The sequence below is a fragment of the Camelus ferus genome, chromosome 7 (assembly GCF_009834535.1).
Source record: "Camelus ferus isolate YT-003-E chromosome 7, BCGSAC_Cfer_1.0, whole genome shotgun sequence".
NCBI classification, from domain to species: domain Eukaryota; kingdom Metazoa; phylum Chordata; class Mammalia; order Artiodactyla; family Camelidae; genus Camelus; species Camelus ferus.
Genome location: NC_045702.1, coordinates 50,349,919 through 50,371,316, shown reverse-complemented (window position 1 = coordinate 50,371,316; position 21,398 = coordinate 50,349,919). Strand labels below are relative to the sequence as shown.

Below are 21,398 nucleotides of genomic sequence, written 5' to 3'. Positions count from 1 at the left end.
CTTCATCTAGTTCTGACATTGACAAACCCATCATAATCAACTCCTCCTCTTTCTCTGTAGGCTAATCCCTAGTCCCTAAAGTACCCCTCATGACCGTGGTCATAAGCTGCCTCTAAGCCCCATTCAAGCAGAAAGGGATGACTCTGTGATCTGTGACCACCAGAAAGAACAAACCACAAAGTCAAGTGGGCCTATTTTGCTGCAGCGATGGACATTTACAAGAAGTTAAGTCCAGCTGATTTGCAAAGTCTTTCATTTTTGATACCAAAATCTACCATTATAAGTTTATTATCAGTCATTTCTGATGATTTTTCTCCTAAGCTCCAAATTATCTCTCCCATATTTATTAGTCTCATTCATTATCTCTTTTCTTTTTAACCAATTCCTTAGAAACATGTTTGGTATACTATACCTCACACAGTTGTATGCTTTTCTTTGCTTTGCTCATTTTAAGAAATAAAGACTAAAATGTAAAATGTATACTGAGGAAACCAGTAAGTTTTTACAACTGTGCAATGTTTCAAAGCATCAAGTCTGTACTCAATATCAAAAACAAAATAATTACCAAATGACACAATTACTATCCAGTTTTCAACTTAATTTATTCTGCAGTTACTCTCATTTACCCATGTCTTTTATTGGTTAAAGCACATGAGGGTTTGAGTTGCCAGAAAGCCAACAAGCAGACACTTCTGTATTCAGTGCTAAATACATAAAAGTAAAGTAATATACTGAGAGTGTTTCTCACTGTTATTTTCCTTTATTCCTATTTCTTGGCCAAAACATATTCACTAAAAGAGAGCAGTATATCTGAGATAAACAGCATATTCTTAGTATTCATTGTCCCACTTTGTCTAGTATAGTTTTTTAGAAGATTATTAGAGTGTGAAAGAGATTCTGATGGAGTTTGTAATGTGAAGAAATGGAAGTCAATTTTAATCGCATACATCAATGAAGGAGCAGAAGATGCTTTCAGAGATTCTGCTTTTGCTTCCTTTTCTAGCTAAAATATAAAGCTTATGGAAATTATACTTTTTTGTAAATGTAATAAAATAACCTCTCAGTCACTTGCACTAACAAAAGAGAAAATGGATTTGAAAAATCCAGAATAGTGAATAATTTAAAACTTGTCAATCTATACAGTAAAACTATCGAAATTTGAGTGTATCTAATACTGGAAATCCACCTAGTTATATTTATTGAGCATATTGTTTTAGATAAATCATAGAGATACCATGGTAGAACCTTGATTTCACATGTCAACTCTCTATTTTACAACAACTTCAAGTTATTATTTCACTACCCATTTCATAGAAATCATGAAAACCATCAGTAATGGTGCACTGGAGCTGGTTCAGACTGACTCATGAACTAGAGGAATGGTTAAAATTCTTGGAATTTTACTAGTCATTTTTTAGACATAGTAATTATTAAAAATTAAAGTACATAAACTTATAATTAAATACATTATATAAAACAAAGTAATAAATACTCAAAAATCATCACTTCCTAATATTTTACTACTTTTTATTATTACCTCTATTTAAGGTTATTTACACCTATAGTATGGTGAAAATACTATAGAATTGTGTGCTAGTTCACATTTCTTCCCAATTCTTCGTTTATTGATGTCCCATTGGTAGCTTAAAATTGGCTGTGGTGGGAGTATTTACACCATGGAAATTGGCAAATACTACAAATCAAGGCTTGAGTTACTGTTTTGTTGATTTTCTAGAATTAAGGAAGTGATCAAGAACATGTTATTAATGCATATTAAACTTAGAAAGTGTTAATGCCTAGCAGTTACATTGTAAGTAACACACAAAAAAATTGAGGAACTATCCTTCCAGTATTCAAAAACTATTATTCAGTTCAGCAAAGAAGTTGTTCACACCACTGATGAAGGAAGTTTTGGCACTTTACTTGTCAACAAAAAAGAAAATATCAACCAACATTCATGTTCATCAAACACTTGTCAATTGCAACCATAGTTTAGCCAGGATACAAGAAGAGCAAAAATCAACAAAAGCATTAGAAGAGACTCAATTATTCAAATAATAACAATCTTTTAACATTGTATCATTTTAAATAAATTATGTGCCACTCATTATTTATATTAATAAAATATATAATAAACTTACGTGCATCTATAAATACACGCATGCATTTTTTTTTCCAGAGAGCCAGTTTACCTGCTCATTCCTACCTAGCAATGATGCTCTGACCGCCTTCACACAGCCTCAGTTTATTAATCGGTTGTCAGCTTATTCCCCTCTCCTCAGTGTCACATTTGGTTGGTTATGACTTGAGATAGTTCTCAGATAAAGATTGAAAAAAGGTAATTCCTTGGTTCTTTACCTCTGTTGTCTTGTACTCTTGATGTAGGACTCTTTCTTTAGTTACAGACTTTGCCTCCCTTGCTGCAGAGGTGGCCATGGAACTTGAACTTGTTTAATTTGAACTAGCAGTGATTAGTGGATTTACAAGTGACCTAAGCAGAGATAAAGTCCTTCTCTAGGTTTGATACCTAGATGCTCAAGAATGCTGTTTCTCCTGGGGTTGCTAAGCAGGATCTTCTGGCAGGCATGTTTTCAGTCACATAAAGACAGCATCTCTGCAATGATGAGACAAAATGGAATTAATATGCCTAGAGAAATAAACAGAAATGAGTAGCAGATAGAGTATGTTGAGTTCTCAGATCCAGTTCTTCCTATAAGCTTTGCTTCCTATAGCCATTTCTGAGTTATTTCAATATCTTTCCAGCTACATGGACCAACACATTTTATCTTTGCTGTAAGATAATATGAGCTGGTTTTCTTTTACTTGCAATATTAGATTATTGACTAAGGCAAATTCTTATTCACTTAAAGGACAGACTTCAGTGAGTCTAAACTGCCTGATATTGTATGCAAGATTTTTTTTTATTTGTGTATAAGTGCATTCCCCCCACCCCTGCTGCCCCCTACACTGAGAACAGGGTTCATAGCTTCCCTCAGATACACGAGAAGACCTATAAACCCCACAAAAGCTGACTGAAGTTAACTGTGAGTCAAAATAAACTAAACCAATAGCTTTCTGTATCAGAATTCGCTCAGCATATATATGACACCAACCTAGAGGTGGTTACATTCACCTGAGTGTGAATTTGTCTTTACCTGATGTTTTCAACCTAGATTTTAAGGCTTCCTTAGAGTGTTAAACCCCAAAGGCACTTAATTTTCATTTAATACTTTCCTTGTTGTTACCTTCTTCACATACTAGCCTATTTCTACACGTGTGATATTGTTAGCATATTTCTCAAGAGAGACTAAAATGGGAGGCACTTGTTATTCACTTGACTTATGAAACTTCAAGGAAGATGAGCATGTAATAAGAAGTCAGTATCTATATTCTAAAAATATTCTCATTTTAAAGTATTTTAAAAGTTACCCTCATCTATCTTTAGAAATAATCAATAATATCAGGCATTAAATCCAAATCTGATAAATATAGCTCAGTTGTTTTAAAATTACTTTCAAAAAGACTTCTGGGTTAAGAGGCTAATTAAATTAAGCTATAGGGCAGTAAGAATCTTTACTGGGGTAAATTAAAACTGGGCTCAATATGAATGAGAAAACAGTGAAATTTAAGAAACCCACCTTGTTCTCTTGTGATGTTAGCTGTCAAGTGGAAAATAAGTGTATTTGATAAAAAGCAAAATAAAGTGCTCCCAATACCATGCATTCAATACCTTTACTTCAGAAAAAGGTAAAGCAATTTCAGAGGATGATTTTTGTCCAAAAAAAGTAATTTATTGCTTGGATAAGCATGACATAGGAGGCTGTGCTGGTCCCACTCACCTAACTGAAGCAATATTTTGTTAGCCTTTCTAAGAGTTTTGGTTGATTGTACCTATTGCACTAAAAAGAAATTATTTAAATCTCATTTAAAATATAGTCAAATTTTCTTTGAAAATAAATTTGGTTTGAAAATTAAAATGTGATACATTTAAGTTTCTAAAAAATAGAAACACTTTGTCATCAGAGCCAATAGGCAACAATACAAATATCCTGTTAAGGCAGAAGTCAATAAATAATGTTTAAGGCTTACACTGAATACAACTAGACTAAGATATCAGGTTAATTGGTAAAGCCTAGCAATGAGAGCTTAAGAACTAAAGCTATCAAATTAACTGGATATTTTTAAGAAAGAAATGAATACATTTAAACTTTACTCTTAGTTGAAGTTTAGTGTTGCTTCTCTAAATCATATAAACCATTAAGTTGAGAATGATTAATCAATGCACAGAGAAAAAATTCTATCCTTAATTCTAAGGCTGTGGTAGGTTACACTTATTTAATGGGCAGTTGATAAGGATAGTTAACATTCTTGGAGTCTATAAGTGTCTTCATGAAAACTTCTTATGCTATTGGCTATAATGTTAATCCAAACGTATACAAATAGCTTGATAGATAAGCATGACACAGGAAGTTGTGAAGGCCCTTATCACCAAATAAACAATATTTTCCCATCCTCTAACATATAGCTTAAAAGAAAGGCTTGGTACAATCAGAGTAAGGAATTGACCCCTGGATGTTTCTGACAACAGAACTCAGATTTTCAGGATAGTTCATTATAACAGAAGTGCAAGTTAATATGGCCCTAGATGTTCAGCTCTAAGAAGATAAAGTTAGAGGCAAAGAAATCTAGGTTTGGGATGAGAAATATTCTTATTCTTATTCTTCATTATCTACTTATTAATATCATTCATTTCTCCTATAAGATGCTCTGCATTGACATCAAAAGTAGAAACATATTCCAAACTAAAAATACTGTATAAACTGAGCTTGATACATATTAAAGTCACTATTCAAGGTAACATGCAAAGAGAATTCAAAAAGGCAAAATAAATAATCAACAGATCCATGTGGCAGCTCTTCACACTAAAGACTTCATAGATACTGAGGAGTATATAAAACACCACACGCTCTCCTATACACAGCACTGACTAAGAGTTGGAATATTTTTACTTTTCTACTATCAGGGAGAAAATTACAAGCAGATGATATGTACAGTTCATTGATATGCTTAATACACTTACCCCATGAAGTGTAGAGAAACTATCAAAAAAGAAATTATGAACAGTGTTCCAAACATTTAGGAAGTTAATGTTATATTTCAGAAGGGTAATGATTGAATGCCATTTTCTATTTCATACAAGTTACTTAAATAGGTGCATAAGTTTTCCTCCTACATATAAAAAGGTGATAATACTAAATGGCAAAAAAACAATCAATTGACATTTTCAGAAGAAGGGCAAATAATGTGACATCTTTCATAGCTGACAAGATTCCTACTAGAGGCCTGGTACACTGTCCTCTACTGGGTTTCTTCTTCTACCTATTTATCATTTGCAAGCTTGTTCTTGCAAGATTAACATCCTAGCCAAATTAATAACCTTTGTTTCTAGAAAGAACCCCTGCCCTTGCTACTATTTCATTTTAATAAACTGGGATCAGTAAGCTAAAAAAAAAAAAAAAAATCTTAAGCTCCTCTTTACCAGTCTCTCCTGAAATATAGCATCTAGAATTAGTCCTAAGCAATCATCTTTGTACTTCCTCTTCTCATACCATATCCTGACCTCTCTGTTTTCTGATTCACAAGTAACTCACAAACAGATGGTAACTCAGACCCAATAGACAGAAAGCAAACCTGTAAGGGTAGGGGAGAAAGACAACCAAATGTTGCAACAGTTCAAGTACATAGGAGGCCAAAAGTTTATTTCAATATATCTAACTTTAAAAACTCTGCAGTCCATTTTAAGTTTAAAATTTCATCTCTTCTTTTTCCAAAAATTCCACTTCTATCCCCTACCCTGGAGCATTAAGACCATCTTTTCTACTCTCCTCAAATTTGAAAGTGGGAAATTTTAAAAGAATGAAGACAACAGGCATTGTGAGGAAAAACATGGGTCTCAGAGTTGATTTGGGGTCAGAACACAATATTTAAAATGTTAGTGTAAAACCCTTTAAAAAAAATAAGAGAATGCTTTGCACAACTTTAATAGACAACTGATTGGTCTTTGGTGATAAAATAATTATGAAAGTACCAGGAATCAACAAATGAAGTTAGACTGTTCGCCATAATTAATACTTCTAAAATTTGAAAATAACATGTGGGGTTAGGGGAAAGTAAGGCAGGAAATTTAGAATTTCTGTAGGACATTGTAACTTTTTTAGTCAGTGACTATCGACGAAGGTCAATTTTGAATTATATTTAAAAGCAGAGATTAACAGTATTATAGGATGCAATTTAGTAAAACTTAAGAGTTCGTATTTTATAAACTCTCTAGATAAAGACAGCATTCTGCAAAGATACTAGTAATGAAACACTTCCTGCAATGTAATAATTATATTGTAGGCAGTCATTAGTTTGTAGGCCTCTATAAAATTTAGCTCATTGAAGGAAAGAAGCCTATCTTTGTATCCACAGGTCCTACACAAGATGTGATTCAAATGTCTATGCAATTGATTAATGTACTTACTTATATTGTTATGGAACATAAACTCAAGTGAAAGTTTATACTGTATTAGAATCAGTTTTGAAGATTTTTATAAGAGAGATGCTCAGTCCTCAATCCAGACACATGCCTAGATATGGTTTAAAAGCTCTATAAATTGATACATCTTTCCATAACATGATAAATATGTAAAGAATCACTGGAGGCATCCCCATCAAAGTCAAGAACAAGGCAAAGATGCCTATTGGCTCTACTACTGTTAAACTTCCATTGGAGGTGTTAGCCAATTCAGTCTTACAAGAGAGAATAAGCAGAAGTGTAAGAATCAAAAATGAAAGAGCGATATGATATGCTGGTATACTTAGAACAGAGGAGAATCAATGCTAAGACTAACAAAAACAAGGAAATAACTTTTAATAAGGTAGCAGATGTTAAATTAACATAAAATCAATAGCTTTCACAGATAAAAAATAACCATTCAAAATATATAATTGAAGAAAAAATATTCATAATAACAACCAAAATATAAATACTTAGAAATAGCCTTAACTAAAAAGTGTTTAACCTATGTAAGGAAAACTAAAATACTCTAAAACTCAGAAAGTAGACCTGAAGAAATGGAAAGACTCCCCTTATTTTTTAATAGGACAACTCAAAATTATAAAGATGTAAATTCACTCCAAGTTAATATGTACATTTAATGTTGTCCTAGTAAAAATACTCTGAAATTTACTTGTTGTTTGGTGAAGATAGGTGACTCTGAGTAAAATGGAAAAATAAACATGCAAGAGTAGCTGGGGAAACTCTAAATAAAGAAATTCTAAGTGAGTGAGGACTAGCCCTATGTGATATAAACAGGCTATAAAGCCTCTATAATTAAAATAGCAGGGAGTAGATGCATGAATAGAGAGACCAATGGAATAGAATACCGAGTCCAGAAATACCTCCAACTGCATGTGGAATTAAGTAAATGATAAAGATGGCAGTTTAAATCACTGAGATAAATGATGAACTTATAAAAAATGTACAAGAATATTAGATAGAATTTTGGAAAAAGACAAAATTAGACACATACCTCACCCAAACATAAGAGAAAACTCTGAATACATCAATTATCTAAATGTAAAATATTAAATCATGTAAGTACTAGAGAAAAACATGGGAGAATTTATTTAATACATGTGTGTATGGAAAACTTTTCTAACTATGACTCAATATTCAGAAGCATTAAAAGGAAATATGTGACTTCCCAGCCCTTATTGCTGAAAGAATTTCTGTTCCATGGGAGGTTGAGGCTATCCTCACCAGAGCAGGGAAAATCAGTCAGAGGTATCTGGCCTGAATTCTGGGACTATAGGATCAGTATCCTAGAGTGTTTGTGCACCCTGGGCAGATGTGTCTCCAAGTGCAGACTTCCTCTACCCCTCACAGTGTTGCTCACTTCTAATACTTGGTATTCTGTCTTTGCTTTCCTACCTGGCACTTCACGAAGACTGGAACCTCTAGCCTGCTTCTCTAATACTCAGGGTCCCTGCATAGAATTTACTACCGTCTTCCCACTAAAAAAAATCATGTCTTCTTCCTCAAGTCCCCCATACCATTAGTCATTGACTGAAGCCTTTCCCTAAATAATAACCCAGAATCATCAAATCAACTTCTTCCTAGTATTTACATTTCCCTGTAAATACAGTTTATTACCCTGATGTGACATGGACTCCTTGTATTGCCTCTGATCTCTGATCTCTATTATTACCTGTTAGAACCAAGCCCAGGAGCCCAGGGTTACTTTCAACTTTGCAATTTGGACTACTGGCCTGGCTTCCTCAGCATCTTCCCCAAGAGAGAAGTCAGTCTTCTCAGTGACCCTTTGCCCATGCAATCCTGTCCTCCTTCTCCGCATCCAGTCCTCATTAATCAAGTTAGCTGGCTAAACCCATGTCATTTGACCGTTAGTTTAATCACCTACTTGCTCTTCATTATGCTGTGGTAGGCATCACAATGCTCACCTCTATCAGTTCTCTTTCTAGAAACAATGTGCATTACCCTTCTCTGCCCACTTTTTAGTTAGGTGGCACTGCCATAGGTTGGGCTCCCCAGGTATAGTCTTAAGACAAGAATATGTGTGCAAGTGAGGTATTAAGAAAATGTTCTCCACAGAGACTAATAAGGAAGTGATGGAAGCAAAGCAAGAAATGAAATAAAGTCAAGCAAGAGTATAAGCTAAGGCACAAGTCCCACAGAGGTCAGGCTTTAACATGATCCCACAGGAGAATTTTGGATGGTGAGTGATACTTCTGAGTTGTCCTAAGCTGAGGAGAGAGTTGAGCTCAAGACAGTCATTAATGAACCAACAGTCACTGGCATGTGAATGCCAATCACTTCCAGCTCTCTGTGCAAAGCAGTTCCAGCAGCTCAAAGGCAGGCTGCCAAAGAAGAGCAACGGTGCCAGCCATCAAATTCACTCACGCTAGGGATTTAAGGAGCTAGGACAAGGAGGGACATTGTTTGTCTACATTAGTACCTATGTGAGTAGTTCTGGCTGGTGATTTTTGGATGGAAATTACTATCACAGGTGAATTTAATGTCCAGTATGCAATCCTCCAGCATTTAATTCTCTTGTCTTGGCAACCTAGAAGTCTACCTGCTTCCAACAATCCAGCACCACAAGATAGTGGAGTCTTGTCAGCCTGTACCTTGAGTTACTGGGGCAGAGCCTCCTTCTGCTCTGTGCTCACATTTCTTTTAAGTGAGAAATCAACTTAATCTGGGTTTGTTATTATGGTATCTCCTTTCCTAACCTGACGAACACATTTATCATTTATACATTCTCTATTCAAAAATATTTGTTCAGCAAATACTATGTGCTCAGTATCATGCTCAAGAACATAAAGACAGAGAATAATATTTTTCTCTCAAAAAGGCCATTGTCACAATAGAGCTACACTGTGGGATCCAGAGTGCTTTCTGAACAATGAATAAGAGGCTCTGAATCAGCCAGCAATTTAGGCAAGGCTTCTTAGAGGAGGGTACATATGAGTTAAGTTATAAAACATGAGTAGAAATTAGCTAGAAACATAAAGGGCTAGGGAAAGAAGGTTACCTCAGGCAGTGAGAACATGAGATGCAAAGCTCAGATTCAGGAGGCACAGGACAGGATACACCAATGACTCACCAAATATAACAATACACAAAGTAGTATTTTGATATTTTGTTCGTTGCAGTTTGGCCTATCAGGCTGAGGCACAGACCAGTTAACTGACAGGAAGCCAATTCAAATGAGCTAGTTCATGACCTAAGGCAAATTACTATTTTACCTCACTGTGTCCTGTTTACATACTCTGAAAGATAAAGGTACTGACCTGCTTCATAAGGATGTTGTTTAATTAATATTTGAGGTTGCTTTGAAAATACCAAGCCCTTCTCAAAGGTGAAGAACTAGCACAACTTCCTTGGGAGCTGTGTTGACAAAAGGCTTTTAAATCTTTAGACTGGAATAAATGTAAAGAAGAAAATAATTATCAGTTCCCTTTCACTAATACTAAGGGAATTTCTACTGCTGTGTCTTTAATAATCTCAGGCTAAAAAAAAAAAAAAAATAGAAAAGATATGGTCATTCCATGACAAGGTTAACACTTCACAGCAAATGGGAAAAATTTTAAGATGGGAACATTTTCAAAGTGACCATCGCTGGAAGATGCCTCCAGGGAACACGTACTTAGATGGTCCATTTTAAAATTTAAATGCAAATGATGATGATGATGATGATGATGATGATAACTAATATTTAATAAGAAAATACTATGTTCTGAAACTGTTTGAAGAGTTTTTCCATGTATTATCTTTTCTAATTCTCTAGACAACCTTTTGCCCTAGGTTTATTACTGTCCCTGTCTTACAGATAAGGAAATGCAGGCACAGAGAGTTTACTCAGGTGGCTGGGGCCAGTCACTAACCTTGGTGGCTCATGGGTCTAGCAGTGTTCCCAAGTACTCATGTGGCTCTGAACTCTTGTTTCTTTGTATCTTTTCACACCACCCACGGTTTTCTGATGGGTCTCATGGGTAGAACAATGCCTTTAAGGTATTATCATACTCAGGGTAAAACTTTGGTATGTGTGGCTAGACTAATAAAAATAATTATTTTAGAAAGAAAACCATGTGGAAAAAATTAATTCAAATTCATCTTTTCCCTGATCACTTTTGTTGATTGTATTTAGTTGCCCCATCTATTTTCGAGGTCAACTGCTGCCAAGATCATGAAGGATTTCTGATTTTTTTCCTCAGGAACAATTGTGAGTATGTATTTTTTTTTTTTTTTTTTTTTTGGTGCACAATTGCTCTTGAATTTTCTGCCTATATTTGATGCTACTTCCTAGGTTAGACAGAACCAGAAACTCTGCCATGGGCCCATTTTACTGACCAGACCCATCCGCAGGTTTCTTCTTTGCCTGGGCTAGGATATGACATTAGGCAATAATACACCCCAAAATAATCCCCTAGAAAATTATTTCTTTGTTTTCTAAGCACCAAGAACATGCACCTGACTATATTGTATTTTCATTATTTGAAAATATATTAATATATGAAAATGGTCTGAGCTACATATTTATTAAGCAATATTGGTATTGGGTAAAGTTTCCCCTAATAGGATATACTCTGAGAACCCTATTCAGACTGTGGCATAAAAAAAAATGCTAATATAGGTCAAAATTCAAGTAATACAATTGGTGTGTGAGTAGTATGATCTATTAAGTTAATATGAAAAATACAATTATGAAAGCAGAGTTGTGTCCACTTCTCCAGTTGGCATGTCCTATTGTTTTTATTTGCATAGAATATTAGTCAGGCTTCTAATTGTCAAGTGATAGACCCATAGGAGAGTAATGAAAACAATAGCTAATATTTATTGAGCACTTACGATATACCTGGCATTTTGTCACTGGCAAAGCCCACTGGGGTCGCCTGGAAAAATGAGATGGAATCTATATGATGAGTTAAGGTCTTCCCTCTTCTTTTGTGCGGAGTCCGGTTTCACTTGCCTGTGGGATTAACAGGTGGGATTAGAGTTCCCAGCGCAGAACAGCTGCACCTGATACCTTGATTCAAGATGGCAGTGGCAGCGGGCCGTGTGCAGAGATGCTGCACCCGGCACTGCAGAAGCCCGGCCACAGGCAGAAGCGCCCTGATCTGGTGCACTGAGCAGCACAGCTGCACAGGATGGGTGAGAACTCCACCCCCTCGCCTTCCCTCTGATGAGATCCCTATAAAGCAGCCTCGCCCACAGCTCCTCCGATCACCCTGCATTGATTCACAGTTTTCCCATTTATCACTTATTTCCTGTAGAAAATATCCTTTGCTCTCTAGGGGTTTACTTATTACTTCTATAAAGTTTTGGTTTAAAAAATGGCCTGCCATTTAGCAGATGTTGACACGAGTCAAAAATTACAAGGGTGAACAATTAGGAGAGATTAAGGGAGAAAGGTTAGGGTCTGGGGCTCCAGACCCTTATCAGTTCAGATAGCAGCCACTCAAAAGTAAGTAATAGATAGGAAGAGACATGATTGGGAGTAGAAAGGAGGAGAAAATAGAAAGAGAATTACTTTGTATTCACACAGGTGGTGGATCCTGGAATCAAATCCCAGCCTGTCAGATTCCAAATCCTTCCTACCATTTTTCTGTTCACAGTAGTGCCGCCTGTGGTGCTTCTATTGCAGTAGTCTGAGGTGAGCTGACTTTCCCAGTCTCTTCTCAAAACAACGTAAATCTAAGTGGTCCCATGTCTTTTGAGGTTCATGTCTAGTGTGCAGTAGAACTAGTCAGGAAGAAAAGTTAAGAGAAGGGCTGAGGCAGAGAAGCAGCAGAGCCTAGTGACTAGTCTATGGACTCTTGGAGCCTAACCTTTTGATGTTCAAATTCCAGCTTCATTATTTACTACCTGTGTCCCCTTGGATCAATTACTTAAAACTTTTCATGCATAAGTTTACTTATCTGCAAATTGGGGACATAATAATACCTGGTTCATGGAGCTTTTTAAAAACATGAAATAATAAATATTGCAAAGCACAGAGAATAATGCCTTTCACACGGGTAGAATTCAATCCATGCTGTAAGATGTTTCAATATAAATGGCAAGACACTAAATTATGGTTGGATGTAGGGGTAGAAACCAAAAGGGCAATGAAGATTGAGGATTGAAATCCTCTAAAACAGACAAAAATGGCTTAGTGGAAGGGGGAGAAGAAAAAGCAAAAAGGTGTAGAGGGACTTCTAGGCAAGTTGAACTGAAAGAATAAGGTGCAAATATCAAATCCTGAGAAGTGATATATAATTTAACAATACAGAAATTGCTAGGGAGTGAGGAGAAACCCTTTCTGGCTGACTGCAGAAGCAGCACAGGCAAGTACTTCCTAGGGGAAGCTGGAAGAGACGCAGAGACACCTATGGAGAACTCAGGAGGTGGAGGAAAGCTGTGAAAAATAGTCAGGATTAAGCACAAATATGTACTCAAGAGATTGGGTTATGGAGGTCCCAAAGAGAATAATGGAAATGAGGGGGAAAGGATTATTGAAAGAGAATTTTAGGAGAAAAAAAAGAGGCTAATAAATTTGGGCTGGGGAAGTGGGTGGGGAAAATAAGAATGAGGAAGTTCTGGAATAAGAGAAAGAAGTAGTACGTTATATGAGGCAGAAAGGAGTCAACAACCTATTTTCCATGCACCAAGAGACTTAAAGATAAATCAGGTATGAGGCCAGGGTTGAAAAGTGAGGGAAGTCAGGTTATAAACATATAGTCACAGAACTGTGCAGGTGCAGAGTTCTACAGCTTATTTCTAAACCCTCATCTCACAGAGATTCTCAGCTTGACCCAGAAAATGCGTACTCCCAGTACAGCACACACACAGAAGTACAGCTTGATCCATGCTGCATGTGAGTGGTTAAGATGTAGAAATCCTTTTCCACTTGTGGGTAGGTGCAAATTTAGAATAAGAATGAGATGTTCACCATTTATTAAGTCGGCTGGGTTCTGTGATGGCGACTGCATTAATTTCAGGGTTTCTGACAAGGGTACAATTTTAGAACAACCTAGTTAAGGAAGTGAAAATATCGGCTCTTCAGACCTTAGAACAAATAACTGTCATATTTAAATCTGAATAGTTCACCCAGATTTTGACAGTGATCCTGGTGTGCAGTAGAAGCTTCTGCCACCCCCAACATCCCACAGTGTGACTGTAAGTGAAGCAGGACTTCAAATAGGTTATGAATGGAAGAGTTGGATTGAATGTAATTTTGTTCTAGGAATTTATAACATAAGGCATTCTAAATAATTTGACTTCTTTTTTGGAGCACATATATATGTTAATATATTAACTATATTTTCCCAAAGATTCAACTTTTCTAACTATAGCCAATAAATATCAACAGTATTTTATTTCTAGTAGCCTTGTATTTTCCTCATAGAAACATTACTTTTTTGGAGGAAGACATTCCAAGTATATAGAGACATTAACTTAAAAGAGTCCAAAGTAAAGGACTTCTGTGTACATGTTAAGTATTGAGACATTAAAAAAAAAATCTCAAATTGATAGAATCATTTTTATGTTATATTTTGAACTGAATTAAAATCTCAACTCTAGGTGGCAGTTTACTCCATCATTTACTTATGTTCATTTAACAAGCAGTAGATTCATTCACAGTTTTTCCATGAATGCATAATTTTGTGTAAAAATTAGTCCTGGCTCTCAGTAGCTGTTAAAAATAGACTTGATTTTAGGAATAAAATCATGGCTTGAGATGCAGGTTTTCTGTGTATCTTGTCATTCTTGGTTTCATTAAGTTGATGGGATGAAGCAAGAAAGAATAAGGATGAACATTTTAACTAATTTTTTTTGAGGAATGTAATCCTCAAATCATGGCAACCATTCTGTGTCAAGATTGTGTTTCTATCATACAGAATAGAATTTAGTATGAATAATTATTTCATGAATACACTAATTTTCAGAAATACCAAGGATGGCCAAGACTGAATTTTCTCAGATTGTTTAAGGATATTAATTTACTAGACAAAAAAAAAAATCCTATTAAAAACGAAGATGACTCGTATCTGTTTCTCTGCATCTCACTGATGGAAATAGCAAAAGCTAGAGTTTATTTGGGTCATCAAGGACCAAAATACTCAGACTGCCCGATTAAAAACTATACTTCCAGAGAGCCAGTGGATAAATATTATAGACTTTGTCAATCATATGGCCTCTGTTGGAATTAAACTCTGCCATCAGAACACAAAATCAGCCCTGGACAATATGTCAACAAACAGGCATGACTTTGTCAATAAAAATTTATTTATTAAAAAAGAAAATCTATACTTCACCTAACCCACTTAGCATGAGGTGTTTTGTTTTATTTCACATTCATAAGGACTCTAACAATGGGATATGCAAAATAACTCCAAGCATTTGTCACCCAAATAACTTACTACAGTTCATAGTTTGATTTTTTTCAGTACTAGCAAGAGAAAAATGGAGAAGGACTTAAATTGTCCTTAAATTAGATTTCCTTTAGAATGGGGATAATAACAGTACCTCTTTGTCTGTGCTGTTGTGAACATGAAATAGGATATTTATATATAGTGACTGGCACCAGACAATTAGTACCTATTAGTTATTCTTATTCTTACTAATCCTTTTTTTCTTTATTAATAATGGGGATCAACTAGAATCTCAAAGAGACTGGTCATTGTGACAAACTCAAAAGAGTTTTTATTTATGGAGTTGAGTTGCATGCTTTTGGCTCCCCTGAGCCTAGCCCTGTCTCCAACCTCTCCTACATGTAAAAGGAACAGAGGAAAAAGCCATATGGCATGGGTGTAGGGGGTGAGAATATTAGTCACTGAAGTGAGAAAATGAACAATTTCCAAAATGTGTCTAATTGTTTATAAAAATGAATATAAAACTATATTTGGTAAAGTTGGAATGGTTTCTGCATTTCTCCTTGATATATGTATATATCTCTATATATGTATATCTACATATATATATATATATATACATACACATATATATAATATGTGTGGATGGAGAGAGATATATGCATTGTAATGTCATGATCATCTGCACTCTCATTTTATTGAATGATACTCTTCAGGGTTTATATAGAAAGCAAAGGTACCAACCCTTATCATGGAATGTAATATTTTATTTCACTCCAGTTCCATTTCTAAATCATTCACATAAATATGTCTAAATAAAACATCCCTGTGGCAGAGCTTCCTAACTGCAATACCACAAAGGGAATAGATAACATGTATGCTGTTATATTGATCCTCGAAGTTGTCAGGATTCCTAGGTGGGGCCTGGAGCAGTTCTGCATGGGCCAGTTGCCCTCGGTGTACCCAGCCTCATTCATTTAACCCAGATGCTATACAAATACTACTTCTATGCATACTTTTCTATGAAAAAGGTTGGAAAAAACTATCTTAGGATCACTAGGTGTTCCCACTACCAAGGACTGAATATGCTCCATAATTATATGACTTCTCAATCATCTTCCCCCAAAAGAATACTGGTCAAATACAAAAGCTTTTGATGACTCCCCCATTGCCTGTTGAGCAAAGCCCAAACGTCTTATGATGGTATTCAAGCCTATATACTGTTTGACTCTGGGCTACCCTTTCACATCTATTTCCCACCAATATCCCATACCTCACACTGGAATGCACTTTCTTCACCTCATTTCCACATACCCAAAACCTGTGTGATTCAAATGCAACTGTTTCTATATGCTGTTCTTGATTCCTCCATCTGGAACTAATCCTTGATTTTCTATGTAACCTCAACATTTTATTTTGCTCTCTAAATGGCCGTTCCCATGTTTTATAAGCATTTTGTATCCAAGTGTTAACTATTGATCTCAACTTCATGTAGCTAAAAATTACATAATTACCCAAAATAATAACTTAAACATATAATTTTGATTTCTCATTCATATAAATAAAGTCCAGAAGGAGGCAGCTGAGAGTTGTCTCTGTCTTCCATAGTGTCACTAACCTACATCCTTCTGTGTTGTTGCTCTGCCTTACTTGGCATATGGCTCCAACCTCATGGTCCAAGATGGTTGCTCAAGTTGGGGCCATTATATCAGCAATCTAAGCAGCTGAAGACAGAAGAAGAACCTCACCTTTGCACTTTAGGGATGCTTTCTGCAAGTTGTATACACCACTTCTACCTCTATCCCATTAGCCAGGATTGAATCACATGTCCATATCTAGCAATCAGGTCAGTTGAAAAGGCAGGCTTTATTCCACAGGGCCACATGCCTAATTAAAAAAAAAAAAAAAAGAGAGAGAGAGAGAGATTACATTACCAGAGGGGAAAGAGGATGATCTAAGGGACAGCTATTAATCTCTGCTTCATTCATCTATGAAAAATAAACTTTTTGAAAAACAGATCCAAGTTTGATTAAATTTTGTAATCCTGGAATTGGGAAGAGTGCTTTATATATATTAATATTGAACAAATACATGCACGCGTAAGAGTTAGCTGTGAGGATGCTAATCATCTATTCTTTTATTTACTCTGTTACTTCAAGTGACTTTGAATGTTGAGTTTGAATATATTTGGAGTCGATTTTATTTTAATAGGCACACCTGACTATAAGACATTGAGAACCAAAGTGATATTTAAACGTAGGGAAGTGAAATGAAAAGAGATCACTCTGAACATTTGGACAATAGGAATCTGGAAATCATGCGCATTAGATTTGTGTTAACACCAAATTTGAATGTTATTATTGGCAAGCCTGTTGTCATTGCTCTACTCCAGCTACTGCCACATGCACAAGTAAGTTTACAAATCTCACCCTTTCCTGATTATTGAAACATTGGAATTGTCAATTATAAATTAAAAGAAGAAGAAATGTGAATCACTCTCCTTGTTCCTTCTCTCTAAGGCCAGTGACAGGTTGTGTCACTTTGTCGCTAATAGCTGCTTGGATTTGAAGTTTTCTCAAATTTACCTGTCAACTCCCCACCTTCACCAATGGAAGATGTTAGCTTTGGAGAAGTTAAGACATATTCCTATAAAAGCCCTCCCTCCTACCCCCGCCACACACTATAAGTTATAATTTGATGTCCCTAGCTCTATTCTGAGATTATGATTTTGGTAGAAGACTGTTGAATTTCACTTTCTAGTTCTCTTTCTATGGGTCATTATTTAGGCCTTGAGAATTTTCTGTCATGTTCTACAGACACATTACTGTGAGAAAAAGACCTTTCATTTGGGCAAGAATAGGAAGAAGAGGGGAGTAGAAACTAAAAAACTGTGAGAACTTAAAAACAAGTTGTACCTCTGTCTCTTACATTTTCTTAAAAGTGGCTACAATCTTCTAATTTCCTTTGAATTCCTTTTATGTGCCTATCACCACAGAGTAGACTTTATTGTTAAACTTTAGCATTTGATTAATTAATTAATTTGATTGGTTTTGATTAAGTTCAGAAACTTAATCTTCTATAAACTAACAGGAAGATTTAAAATTAAACCCACCCATTCATTCAACAAATACCTGAGTGGCCATGCTGTGTAAGGTACAAACATCAACACCTAAAAGGAATACAGAGATGAATCCCAAATCATGTTGGCTCTCAGGAAGATGACAAGCTAACCTCACAAAGTAAGCATCATATAAGAGGTATTGGTCAGCATTAGGTATAGATGTGAGTAACAGTAATGGTTTAATGAAGATATTTCTTATTTATTTTAAGAACTCCAGATGTGGTTGGTTCCAACAGTGAACCTGGTGGCAGGGTGCCCTCCTGGCATTTCCAAGGCTCTTTCATGTGGCCATGTTGCTTTTGGAGGTGCAAAAGTCAGTGGGAAAGGGGAAGGCAAAGAAGAAGGTATGCCCTCTGTATTAGTTCCCTAGGGCTGCTGAAACAAATTGCTAGGAAATTGGTGGTTTAAAACAAAAGAAATTAATTTTCTTACAGTTTTGGAGGCCAGAAATTTGAAATCAAGGTGGGACAGGGCCATCCTCCCTCCAAAGTTCCTACTGGAGAAAAATCCTTACCTCTTCTCACTTCAAGGAACACCAAGGCTCTAGCTGTCCTTGGCTTGGGGCTGCATAACTTCAAGCTCTGCTCTGTCTTCACAGTGTCATCTCTTCTGCGTGTCTCTGGGTCTCAAATGTCCCTCTGCCTTTCTCTTATAAGGACCTTTGTCATGGGATTCAGGGCCCACCCTAAATCCAGGACAATCTTGTCTCAGGATCCTTCGCTTAATTACATCTACAAAGACCCTTTGACCAAATAAGCTCACATTTTTAGTTTTCAGGTAAACATATCTTTCAGGGAGTTACGATTTAACTCACTCTCCCCTCTCGCTTTAGTAATGCTTCCTAAAAGTTGTTTTCATCACTTCCACTTTTATCTCATTGGATAGAACTTATTTAGTATCCATATCTAGGTATATGGGCAGCTGAGAAATGTAGTCTATTCTGGTTGACCATGTACTCCATCAAAAACCAGGAGTTCCATTAATAATTACAAGGAAAAGTGATATTATTTTAATAAAAATTATACAGCAGTGTCATAGATAAATATACTTGTTTATTTGGGCCAATGTTATTCTAATAAGTTAGACTTGTATGCATTATAAGTAATTTTTAAAGTAATAACTTCTTATAAAGCAGGAACTTTATAGTAAAAGCCCTGCTAGGAATTCCATTGTTGCCACACTTTCCTCAGGTGTTTGTGAGGTTTAGTGACGCTAGTTTATAAGAGCCTCTCCGGGTTCTCTTGCAGCTGCTTCTCTGTGCCTTAATTCTAGTTCCTAATGAAATCTGAGAACCACAGACCTGTTTTTTAAGCAAGAAGGAAATCAGTTTACATTCAAGACAAAAAATCTGTTAAGCTCACAGGCCTCTCATTTGGGGGCAATAAAGTGTTTCTTTCAGTAAAGAGGTAATTGACTATATACTCAGTCGAATCCAAACCATTTGCTATGGAGAAAGACAGATAAACAATGCCTGAGGGTTTTAAATGAACTGCACTGGACAAAGAGACATTTCTGAAACTTACTCAGAAAACAACTTGATGCTTAGAGTTCCGGGCAGTGGATCTTGGTTTATAAACTGGGAAAAATAAAGCCCCCAAGATACAAGTGAGGATCTAAGCATTTATAAACCTGTTGACAGAACATATAGCTCTCGTAATTTTAGAATTTTCTCTTATTGTTAAAATTTGCAGTCCGATTTGGGTCTTCTCACAAAGATTATGTGGGGTATTTTGTTGGGTATTTTTTTGTTTGTTTGTTTGTGAGCCAATAATTCATTTAGAATAAAATACCAATTTGAAATCATTTCTTCATATAGCCCTCTTTGCTTAGCCAGACCTTCTTTTTTCCACCTTCCTGAAGTTCTATTTTTGTACCCCAAAGCAGAATGCCTAACCTTAATGAAGAATCTTGCATTTGCTACTGTTGCACATAAAAATCTGGTTTTAAATGATCAGCAATCTCGTATGAGGAAGTGAAAGGAAAAACATAAACCTCCCTTAAGGTACATGAAATATAATTTATTTAAATAATTTTTGGCTGTCAAAAACTTACCAATCAGGTTGACTCCTGGGCCCATCTTACTGTTCCTGTCTGTTAAACCATCCATCCAGGCAGACTCTGGTACAGGAAGGGGAAATGAACACTTACCTTTTTGCCCAAAGAATCCAACTCAAGGATGTTAGCCCTCAAAACTACAAAAACTCCAAGCTGAAAAGCTACCACCCCCTGAGTATATTATATACTTAGTTTTATCCATGTATATTCCATGTGTTACCATTTATAAAATCCAGGTGCTGTTTATAGGTAAGTTTTGTGAGGAATTTTCCATTTAGCAGTTAGTGTTTTACATGGGCAATTCTTAATTTTTAAAAGCCTATTTAACTTTTGATATCACTGAACTTATAATACCTTAGAATTAGTCAGGGAACTGCAAGAAAGGAAATCTAGTTTTCTTTCCCTTGTTTCCTTGGAAACAGGCAAAATTTTGAAGTAAAAAACTTCTTGATTCCCTTTTAGTGTCCTTTTTATTTCACTATCTCCTCCTGGTCCACTCAGATTCATGGTGCCTTTTGTAAGACCTCTCTGAGGTCATCCTGTTCTCCAGGGCATTTTCCCAGTTATCCCACCTCCTCACCCCACAGCCTTCCCTTATGTGTTATGAGGAAAGCCACCTGATTGAATTTGTTTGATTTCCTGTTTCAGTGAATAATAGTTTCTTCAGTCTCAAGTTATTTACATTATTAAAGGAGAAAACTTGTTACCCAGTAAGAATAGCTAATTGGGAAAATTTCATTCAGGACAACACAGTAAAATATATAGTTCCTACAATAAGATGAAGGAGTTAAACTGGATGACTTTTAATGCTCCCTTTAGCCCTGATGTTTGTTAATTTTATGACAAAAGAGGGGTTGTATAAGGGATGGAGATTTCTGGCCACAGGCCATTTTCCTTCCTCAGGAGTTGCTCCCAGGTTTACCCCAGGGTCAGCTCACTGTAGTTCTTAGGACCAACTGGAACTTTAGGCTGGAAACGTGTAATAACCTCTGTCCAAAAGAAATATAATGAATCACACAATAATTTTGAATGTTCTAGTAGTTGTATTGAAAAGGTTTAAAAAAAAGTTAATTTAATTTAATCCAAAATATCTAAAATATTAGCATTTCAACATGTAACCAATTTAAAACTATTAATGAATATTTTACAGTATTATTTTTATAATAAGCTTTTGAAATCCAGTGTGTATTTTATTCTTAAAGCATATCTCAATTCATACTAGTGACATGTGCTTTTACTGACACTTGTGGCCAGAGGCTACCATATTGGACAGTGTGGTTGTAGACCATGAATCTTGTGC

At 35.8% G+C, this 21,398-nt stretch overlaps 1 long non-coding RNA gene across 1 annotated transcript; it reads right to left on the bottom strand.

Moving 5' to 3' along the window:
- Positions 1–652: 652 nt before the first annotated feature.
- On the bottom strand, positions 653–16,838 carry LOC106730314. Its single transcript, XR_004321495.1, has 3 exons — positions 16,671–16,838; positions 11,424–11,537; positions 653–2,614 (listed from the first exon to the last, which is right to left on the bottom strand). It is a non-coding gene; the product is annotated as an uncharacterized LOC106730314 (long non-coding RNA).
- Positions 16,839–21,398: the final 4,560 nt, after the last annotated feature.